The sequence below is a fragment of the Schistocerca piceifrons genome, chromosome 1 (assembly GCF_021461385.2).
Source record: "Schistocerca piceifrons isolate TAMUIC-IGC-003096 chromosome 1, iqSchPice1.1, whole genome shotgun sequence".
NCBI lineage: Eukaryota > Metazoa > Arthropoda > Insecta > Orthoptera > Acrididae > Schistocerca > Schistocerca piceifrons.
The window spans coordinates 711136053-711147103 of record NC_060138.1 but is presented as its reverse complement, the minus strand read 5'-3'; the positions used below and the strand labels follow the sequence as shown (position 1 = coordinate 711147103).

Below are 11051 nucleotides of genomic sequence, written 5' to 3'. Positions count from 1 at the left end.
CACAGGCGGCCATGCAGGCGCTAACTCTGGATCCACTCCATCGTACAGATGGCGAATACTGTTCTGGGATACGTTATACACTCCTGCTCGAAATATTCACGTGGTTCTGTAAGAGCTGTTGCTTGTCGAGTCGCACGAGTCACTGCTCGTCCCGTCACATGCTACACGTGCTCGAGGGGAAGACAAGTCCAAAAATCGTGCTGGCCAGGGAAGTTGTTGCACGTCTTGCAGAGCACATTGAGTTTCACGGGCAGTGTTTGGGCGAGCTTTATCCTGATGGAACAACACATCGCCCACTTGCGAGAACGGCAAAAGAACGGGCCCAACAACATTCTGCACGTACAAAGCGCCAGTTAGCGTCCCCTTCAAATCTCCAAAGGTGAACGAGAGTTGTAACCTATGGTACCCCAGACCATAATGTCTGGGGTGGGACCAGCGTGTCTTGGACGAATGCCCTTTACGAGACAGCACTCACCAGGTATTCGTCGAACAAGCAGGCGACCACCATTTGCAGGCAGTCCGAATCTGCTTTCAACGTTGAAGACAACGGCGCGCCATTCTATCTTCCAAGTGATCCGTGCATCCTGATGCTGCGGATTGCGTGGAAGACGGGACAGAGGTGAGCGTGTCCATAGTCCAACTGCTAATAACCGATTCGCAGCAGTTCATGTAGACACGCCTGGGCTCACAAGTCGTCTTATCTGTGCTGTGGTAGCTGTACGATCTGCCACTGCTGCACTTACGATTCTGCGATCCTGGCGGACGCCTGTGGTGCGTGGACGACCAGAACCTCGTCTACGGCTGTTAGAATGTTCACGTGACCAGTGACATCAGCATCATTGCACAACAGGCGCCGCACATCTAACTTGTGCGGCAATGCTCTTAAAGGGCGACCCCGCCACTCGGAGAGCTGCAATTTGAGCCCATTTAAACACTCTCATTTAGCTGTAGGAAGCACGAGTGCGTCTCTCCGCCATGTTTACCTGCTCGCTTCACACGTTTGCACTGCACTGAGCCTTCTGGCTGTGAGCGTTCCTTATGACAGGATAGACACAGACGGCGCTCTGGTAGCTATGCCACTACGCTATACGTTCGCAGACGACGTTGCAAAAGTTATCAATACATATACAGGTGTACATAAAGTCCGGGAACACTTCCAATTATTTATTGCACAACAGCTAAACATTGTACAGATGTCATACATACTGCATTTTCAAGAGAAACTCTGAAAGTTTTTTTTTTACAATCATTCGATATGTGAACCATGAGTGACCCGGAAGATGTCAATACGCCTAATCGAATTCTTGCCATACCCGTCCCAGCATGGCATCGTCGACTGTGGCAGTTGCTTCCCGTATTCTCTCCCGGAAAGCTGCTACACCACGTGGTAGAGGCAGTACACCATATCTTCAATGTGTCCCCACAGGAAAAAAGTCACACGGAGTGAGATTTGATGGTCGGGGGAGGCCATTTCATGAAACAGCTGTCCCCTTCTGTAGCGCGGCTGATCCATCGATACGGCAGATCCGTGTTCAGGTACCCACGAACTTCACGACGAAAATGAGTGGAGCCCCATCCTGCTGAAAGATGAACGGAGAGGCCGGTTGCATTTGAGGCATCAGCCATTGCTGCAACATGCCCAAGTAGGAATATCCAGTGACAGTGCTCTGGGCGAAGGAGAATGGCCCGTACAGTTTTCGACGTGACAAGGCACAAAAAATAATTACCTTTGGGAAATCATGCTCAAATTCAATTCATTCGTGTGGATGCTTTATACCCCAGATTCGACAATTATGCCTGTTCACGTTCCCATTAGTGTGAAAAGTGACTTCGTCTCTAAAAGTTAAAGTGATCAACAATGCCATCCCCATCCTCATTCAATTGTTGCATCTGCGAACAAAACTCAAAACGCTTGTCTTTGTCGTCGCCATTGAGCTTCTGCTCTAGCTCCAATTTCAATGGTTTCATAGACAGCTTCTGTTGCAGGACTTTCCAACTGTCATTGGAGCCATTTCGAGTTCACGGGATGCACGACGCACCGATTTCTTTGGCCTCCTTATGAATTTTTGTGGCCGTGTTCGTAGCGACAAACACTTGGCTGTAGAAATGGCTTACGAAGTCACCGCCACACTTTTAATAGCGGGCCGACCGGTCCGCTGGAACAGTAAACAGAAAGATGAAACCCCAAACACTCGGATTAAATAAGTCGGTACTTATCTTTATTCATGAAGATACAGAAACACAGTAGTGAACTCGGTGTCTACAAAAATCTGTCTAGTTCGAGTCGGAGCGGCTAGGTCAGCGTCGGCTGACGACAAACAACAACTCTGCTGCGATGAACACACAACTGACTAGCAAGTACACAAATCGGTGGCGAGTATACAACTGAGCGGCGAATACAGAACTGTCCTAGCGCTCGCGACTCCAGCGCTTAAGAAGCCAGAAGCCAGCGGTGGCGCGCGCAGACTTGCGGCGATTTGCTGTCTCGCTGGCGCTGCTTATGCGGACGGCGTCCGGACTTTGATACTGCCAACCTTTTGGCAGCGGGCTCGGGTGGCATTACTGGCTAGGACATAACATGAATGTCTCACGCACGCGCTCCACATTCACTTCACTCACACTGGGAAGTCCGCTTCTCTTTGCCGGGCACAAGCAACCCGTCGCAACGAATTTGTTTTGCCAGTGGTAAAAGGCCTTACCTGTTTGCGACTAGCGCTGACTATCGGCAAATTACCAAACTACGCTATGGCGGTATACAAAATGACATATGTGTAATATCTGTACAATGTTTGGTTCTTGTGCAATAAATGATTGAAAGTGTTCCCGGACTATGTACACCCTGTACTTTCCCCCATGTGGCATATGTCATCATCGGTTGAAAATCGACGTCGTCTCTCCAGGTCCACTAATTGTTTTTCTGGCAGTGTATAATTAAATATTGGTGGTCTTTACAAAACTGCGTCTGTTAGTGTCAATAAATTCCTATCACCCTTGGTTACGGTGCAGCTGACACACCTTTCGCTTTTGACAGTGTCTCCCTATTAACAACGTCTTACGCGGTTTTGTTTGCTAAGAACTAGCCAGTACAGACGCAGTTCAAGTTTTGGTATTACTGGTCGTAAGCTGCGTGGATCGACAAAGGCCAGAGGTAACAAAGGCCTGTTAGTCAACCTCTGCGCCTCATGAAGTGGAGGCGCTGCAGGGTCTCTAAAGTGAGTGGAAGAGCCGGCTATCAGCAGCAGCGGGCGCTAAATTAAGCGTCAGGTTCTCCGCGAGGCCGTTATGCTGTACTGCCGCCGCTGTAAAACTCGTAGAGTGCACCTACACAGCAGTGGCCGTTCACTTGTTTAATTTTGGGCCCTGAACCTGCTGTGTGGGGCCTTTCGCTGTCTGGCTGATTACAAAGCCAGCCTGTATGCATTTACAGAGAAGCGAAGACGGCTCTCATTCTGCATCCGGCGGGATCTTACGTTTGATGGCACTCAAGCAGTCGTAGGCGCCTGCACATCACAAGACAATATCAAATGCGACTATTGACGCTCCGAAAGTGGAACAGGCAAAGTAATACTTCATTGTCATTCTTAATAATATACATGTTTCGTTATTTAGATGAAAGCCTGAAAATTCACGACATTAAGGATAGGGTCGTATAAGAATGCGTTCCATCAGTCATATTCCAATGATCCCACAGAAAGTGCTCTCAAGGATGTGGGAAGACAGCAGTGTTGTGCGTTTAATTTAATTCAAGAACAATACAGTAAAAAGGACTTAACAGTACAAGAGGCTACATTATTATAGGAATAATTATATTTATGAAATTATCCGAAGACATTAAATTTTAGAGTTCCTATGAAGGTATTCTTCAATAGAGTAGGAGTTGCGCTACAGGAAGTCCTTTAATAAATCTTAAATCCACAACATTCCTTACACGTCATCTGGCCAGTTGCTGAATACATTCCCATCCACGTATCTGATTCCTTCATGTAGTGAAGTTTGTAGACTTTTCTCTGCTTCTGATTTTATATTCATGGTCTTCGCTCTTTTTTGAGAAAAGATCAGTACAGGTGGTCATAAAGGATTTGTATATACTTTCTCCCCCTGTCTATTTGTTCACCTCATCCTTCCACACCTTACTGTCCATCTACACCTCGTCCTCTGGCCATTCTCTCCTCCCTTCTATGTCTTTTCCCCACTTCCCTGCCCATCTCATCATCCCCCCCCCCCCCCTTCGTCGCTGTTCCTCTCATCCTCCTTTCTTCGCTCTCTGTCCATCTCCATTGCCATCTCTCCTTCCCCTCTCCTCCTCCCCACTTCTCCCTATTCATCTCCTCCTGTCCCCCTCTCTGGTCGACAAGGCAGGTCGATACCTACACATTAGGTTATCGCCCGCACCTGCACTCATTTGGGAGCTATAAGGTTCTAACCCCCATATTGCTAACAGTCATGAAGTGTGCTGCTTGTGCGCAGAATTTGATTGAAATGCATCCAGGAGTTTTGGAGGAGATACTGGACGCACACACACACAAACACACACACACACACACACACACACACACACACACACACACACACACACAGTCTCTCTCACTATATATATAAGGTGTCCCATTTATCTTGACCACCCTAAATAACTATTTGTCCAGATGCAAATTACAAAATGTTTCAAGCACATGTTCGTTAGCCGTCAGGGGGATACCAATCAGCAAGATTGCCTTCGTTGTAGCTTTGTTTTTACAAAGATATGAACAGCGGTACGAATTTTTTAAGTGGCACATTGTATTTTTTATTCGGTAATTCATTTCCTCTCCTAAAGACCTATTAAAAAATGTATAACAGTGTACCATTCACTGCAACACAACGTTATTAATTAAAAAACACAACACTGGCTTTCAGCGCAGGATCACAAACTCGTCCAACTGCTGAAGTTGTCAGAAAATAAATGAAAACCAAGAAAAAACATAACACAAAATTGACTTTGACTCTCCTGTACCATTGCTCAGGAGTAGAACATTCAAAGCTGCTCAAAGTGGTGACCCTGGACACCGATACACTGGTGCACTCGTTGAATGAAAGAATTATTGATTGCTTCCAGTGTTGCCTGCTGAAGAGAATTACAAGCAAGCACGATACGTTCCCGCGTGTCCTCTGGACTTGTTGGAATATCGCGATGAACAACATCTTTATTGCATCCCCAAAGAAAAAAGTCCAGAGGATTTAAATCAGGAGACCTAGCAGGCCAAGTAACTGTTCCTCCTCGACCAATCCACCTGGCAGGATACCTTCCGTTCAGAACACGATGGGCGAGCAAGGCATCATGTGTAGGGCATCCATAGTGTTGATACCACATAAGCATTCAAAGCGGCACTTCATCCAGAAGAGAAGGAAGAATTTGTCTGAGGATGTTGGCATACGCTGTGCCGTTTAGATTACCATTGATAAAATAAGGGCCAATAATTGTAGTACAAAGCATCCCACACCAGACGTTAACTCTCCATTGACGCTGATGTTCCCCCTGTCTAAGCCATGGTGGGTTATCACTGGACCAATAATGCATGTTTCTTATATTTACCTATCCTTTGTTTGAGAAGGAACATTCATCAGTAAGTGGAACATTGGAGAAAAAGTTCGGGTTGGCGAGGATTTGCTGCTGTGCCCACTTACAGAGCTGTACATGATTCTGGAAATCATTCCCAAGCAATTCTCGATGTAGGAGTACATGGGAAGGATGGAACCGGTGACGTATAAGAATACGATGCTAATATCGTGTTCAAGCTGTCGTGATCTCACATGTGGACTCATAGCAACGGAAGCGAGAACAGTAACTTCGGCAGCTTTGTCTGTGCGAGTGCTACGACGATTGTGTTATCGTGGGTTAAATCTTCCCGCTTCCTAAAGCGTCGCAACAAAACCAGAAAACATCCATCGGGAAGGTGGGTTTTTGTCCGAATATCGCTGTCTGTACAGTTCCGTTGCCTGCGTAGCATATCGCCAACCTTCAACAACAACAATAAAAGAAATGCTATGTCGATGCAGTTTGTAGGAAGATAGTCTTTACTATATGCCTACTCCACACAACAGTATTTAAAGGGACTAACCTACTGTACTAAATTTACGCGTGCATAAGAAAACAGTATTGCACTTACTGTTCTGCTAACTTACATTCCCCATAGATGAGTAGAATTTCTACCTTCTCTTCGTTGGTGTACACTCTGCTGACACAACTTTTCAACTGACGACGGTTGACGGAATGACGGGCGTGCATTCTACTTATGATTACATTTGTTCTCTGTCAATGTCAGCACGTGGATGTGTTCCATTACCGCGGGTACCTGCACTAAGCGCTGGGACCGTCAGCGTCAATTTTGTGTTATGTAATTAATAACATTGTGTTTCAGTGAATGGTACACTGTGATACATTTCTGAATAAGTCTTTAGGAGAGGAAATCAATCACCGAACAAAAAATACAGGGTGCCATTTAAAAAAGTCAAACCGCTGTTCATACCTTCGTAAAAAACAAAGCTACAACTATGGGAATCATGCTGATTGGTGTCCCCCTGACGGCTAAAGAACATTTGGTTGAGACATTGTGTAATTTGTATGTGGACAAACAGCTATTTAGAGGGGTCAAGATAAATGGGACATCCTATACACACACACACACACACACACACACACACATATATATATATATATATATATATATATATATATATATATATATATATTGTCTCCGGAATGTTCTAAAATTCTTATAACAGGTCTATCTTCAAAAAATACTATCCCTGTGTTTCCCAAGAATAATTTCATATCTCATTACTGAATGGTAATAGGTAGATAACACTAGTTTATTTTTTAAACACTTTATATTAGTAATCATGCCTGCTCTAAATGTAGGTGAACTAAGGTACTTCATTAATATTAGTCATCGTTTTCCAATTATGAGCTACACTCCTGGAAATTGAAATAAGAACACCGTGAATTCATTGTCCCAGGAAGGGGAAACTTTATTGACACATTCCTGGGGTCAGATACATCACATGATCACACTGACAGAACCACAGGCACATAGACACAGGCAACAGAGCATGCACAATGTCGGCACTAGTACAGTGTATATCCACCTTTCGCAGCAATGCAAGCTGCTATTCTCCATGGAGACGATCGTAGAGATGCTGGATGTAGTCCTGTGGAACGGCTTGCCATGCCATTTCCACCTGGCGCCTCAGTTGGACCAGCGTTCGTGCTGGACGTGCAGACCGCGTGAGACGACGCTTCATCCAGTCCCAAACATGCTCAATGGGGGACAGATCCGGAGGTCTTGCTGGCCAGGGTAGTTGACTTACACCTTCTAGAGCACGTTGGGTGGCACGGGATACATGCGGACGTGCATTGTCCTGTTGGAACAGCAAGTTCCCTTGCCGGTCTAGGAATGGTAGAACGATGGGTTCGATGACGGTTTGGATGTACCGTGCACTATTCAGTGTCCCCTCGACGATCACCAGTGGTGTACGGCCAGTGTAGGAGATCGCTCCCCACACCATGATGCCGGGTGTTGGCCCTGTGTGCCTCGGTCGTATGCGGTCCTGATTGTGGCGCTCACCTGCACGGCGCCAAACACGCATACGACCATCATTGGCACCAAGGCAGAAGCGACTCTCATCGCTGAAGACGACACGTCTCCATTCGTCCCTCCATTCAGGCCTGTCGCGACACCACTGGAGGCGGGCTGCACGATGTTGGGGCGTGAGCGGAAGACGGCCTAACGGTGTGCGGGACCGTAGCCTAGCTTCATGAAGACGGTTGCGAATGGTCCTCGCCGATACCCCAGGAGCAACAGTGTCCCTATTTTGCTGGGAAGTGGCGGTGCGGTCCCCTACGGCACTGCGCAGGATCCTACGGTCTTGGCGAGCATCCGTGCGTCGCTGCGGTCCAGTCCCAGGTCGACGGGCACGTGCACCTTCCGCCGACCACTGGCGACAACATCGATGTACTGTGGAGACCTCACGCCCCACGTGTTGAGCAATTCGGCGGTACGTCCACCCGGCCTCCCGCATGCCCACTATACGCCCTCGCTCAAAGTCCGTCAACTGCACATACGGTTCACGTCCACGCTGTCGCGGCATGCTACCAGTGTTAAAGACTGCGATGGAGCTCCGTATGCCACGGCAAACTGGCTGACACTGACGGCGGCGGTGCACAAATGCTGCGCAGCTAGCGCCATTCGACGGCCAACACCGCGGTTCCTGGTGTGTCCGCTGTGCCGTGCGTGTGATCATTGCTTGTACAGCCCTCTCGCAGTGTCCGGAGCAAGTATGGTGGGTCTGACACACCGGCGTCAATGTGTTCTTTTTTCCATTTCCAGGAGTGTATTTGTAGTTCCAAGAACTTAATAGTATCGAATTTTTGTATTTCATAGTTTGAGAAACCTATTTTTATACCTCGTGGAGTTCGATGGAAGATATTGAACACTATCTGATAAAAAACTGTCTGACACTTATTAGTGGACATTAACATGCAGTTCTCCACCCTTCAGCTTTGACAGCTCGAATTTTACTACAGGCACTTTCAGTGAGTTGTCTGAGTGTCTGTGGAGGAATGGCAGAATCAAGAACCAAAATCAGAAAATGTAGTGTGGCCTGGAGTTAAGTTGATGTTCTAACTCATCCCAAAGATGTTCCCTTCAGGTCGGGACTCTGGGTAGGCCAGTCTATTTCAGAGATGTTATTGTCCACAAACTACCGTCTCAAAGAAGCTACTTTATGACAGGCAGCTTTCGCATTCTGATATAGACAATCGTCCTTTCCGAAATGTTCCTCAACAGTACACAACACAGTGCTGTAAAATGTTTTCATATCATTCCGCGTTTAGCGTTTTCATAAGTGCTATAAGGGAAGCACTCTCTAACCTTGTGTCGGATTGCCATGGGGTATAACGTAATTCATCAGTCCATATCAGTCGTTCTCATTCATTGATGTCCGCCCCAATAGCTGAGTGGTCAGCGTGGCGGTCTGTCACGCCAAGGGGCTCGGGTTCGATTCCCGGCTGAGTCGGAGATTTTCTCCGCTCAGGGACTGGGTGTTGTGTTGTCCTCATTATCATTTCATCATCATCAGTGGAAGACAACGGGAAACCACCACTCATGCGGTGGACCTCTCTGACGAGGCTTCCCCCATGATAAGACCTGCCGTAAGGCAGAGCACAAAGTTTATTCATTGATCGTCCAGTGGTGTCGGTCCTTACACCACCTCATGTGCCGCTCAGCAATGACTACAGTGTCATGTATTGATGACGTAATGACTTCTACGTTGCTAAGCTTAAGGCTATTTGGAGCCATCAAGGACGCTCCAAGGCGGGAAATCAGAGACACAATACAGATAGCAGGCAAAAGTGGTAGCATGTAAGTTACTGGAGATAAATAGTATACTGTTACTGGCTGCTGAGAATCTTGTACTGGCAAGATTAGCTATATTTTCAGAAGAGAAGGAAAGACGCTTGGTCTCAGGACATGGTACAGTGCACTGGTTCACCCTAGATCTTCAGGGAGAGGTAACCACACGTTATTACGTTAGAGGGAGATGTCTTTGCTTCAGAGTTGATCAAGGATGCCGCGACTAAATTCAGAATTCGCACACCCTACTTCAGCTATCTACATTTATATCTACATCTGTACTGATACTCCCCAAACCATCTTACGGAGCGTGGTGGAGGGTACCCCGTACTACTAACAGTCATTTCCTTCCCTGTTCCACTCTCAAACAGAACAAGAAAAAAACAACTGTCTGTGTGCCTCCGTATAAGCTCTAATTTCTTATATTCAGGGTTCTTATGAGCAATGTATTTTGGAGGCAACAGAGTCGTTCTGCAGCCAGCTTCAAATTCCTGGTTCTCGAAATTTTCTCAATGATGTTCTTCGAAAGGAATGTTGCCTTCCCTCTAGGGATCAGAATTTGAGTTCCCAAACCATCTCCTTTCCACTTACGTGTTGTTCGAACCTAATTTATCCCCGTCCAACAGGCCTTGGAAGGCCCAACGGTACCGTCCGGCTGCCGTGTCCTCCTCAGCTCACAGGCGTCACTGGATGCGGATATGGAGGGACATGTGGTCAGCACACCGCTCTGCCGGCCGTATGTCAGTTTACGAGACCGGAGCCGCTGCCTCTCAATCAAGTAGTTCCTCAGTTTGCCTCACAAGGGCTGAGTGCATCCCGCTTGCCAACAGAGCTCAGCAGACCAGATGGTCACCCATCCAAGTACTAGCCCAGCCCGACAGCACTTAACTTCGGTGATCTGACGGGAACCGGTGTTACCACTGCGGCAAGGCCGTTGGCTGTCGTACGAACCTATAGGTAGCAAATCTCGCAGCCCGCCTCTGAATTGGTTCGATATATTCCGTTAACCTGATCTGGTACAGATTCCAAACACTCGAGCAGTACTCAAGAATGGGTCGCCCTAGCGTCCTGTATGCAGTCTCCTTTGCAGATGAACCAAACTTTCCCAGAATTCTCTCAACAAATCGAAGTCGACCATTCACATTCCCTGTGACAGACCCCACACGCTCGTTCCATTTCATATCGCTTTGCAACGTTAAACACTAATACTTAAACTGTAAGACTTTGTCAAGCAGGACACTACTAATGCTGTACCCGAAAATTATGGATTTGTTTTTCCTACTATTAAAACTGAAGAAACTGCAAAAAGGTGGGAATTTAAGGAGATGGGACCTGGATAAACTGACTAAACTAGAGGTTGTACAGAGTTTCAGGGAGAGCATAAGGGAACAATTGACAACAATGGAGGAAAGAAATACAGTAGAAGAAGAATGGGTAGCTTCGAGAGATGAAGTAGTGAAGGCAGCAGAGGATCAAGTAGGTAAAAAGACGAGGGCTGGTAGAAATCCTTGGATGACAGAAGAAATATTGAATTTAATAGACGAAAGGAGAAAATATAAAAATTCAGTAAATTAAGCAGGCAAAAAGGAATACAAACGTCTCAAAAATGAGATCAATAGGAAGTGCAAAATGGCTAAGCAGGCATAGCTAGAGGACAAATGT

At 46.8% G+C, this 11051-nt stretch overlaps 1 pseudogene; it reads right to left on the bottom strand.

The window, feature by feature from the left end:
• Positions 1-10210: 10210 nt before the first annotated feature.
• LOC124726920 lies at positions 10211-10328 on the bottom strand (annotated as a pseudogene).
• Positions 10329-11051: the final 723 nt, after the last annotated feature.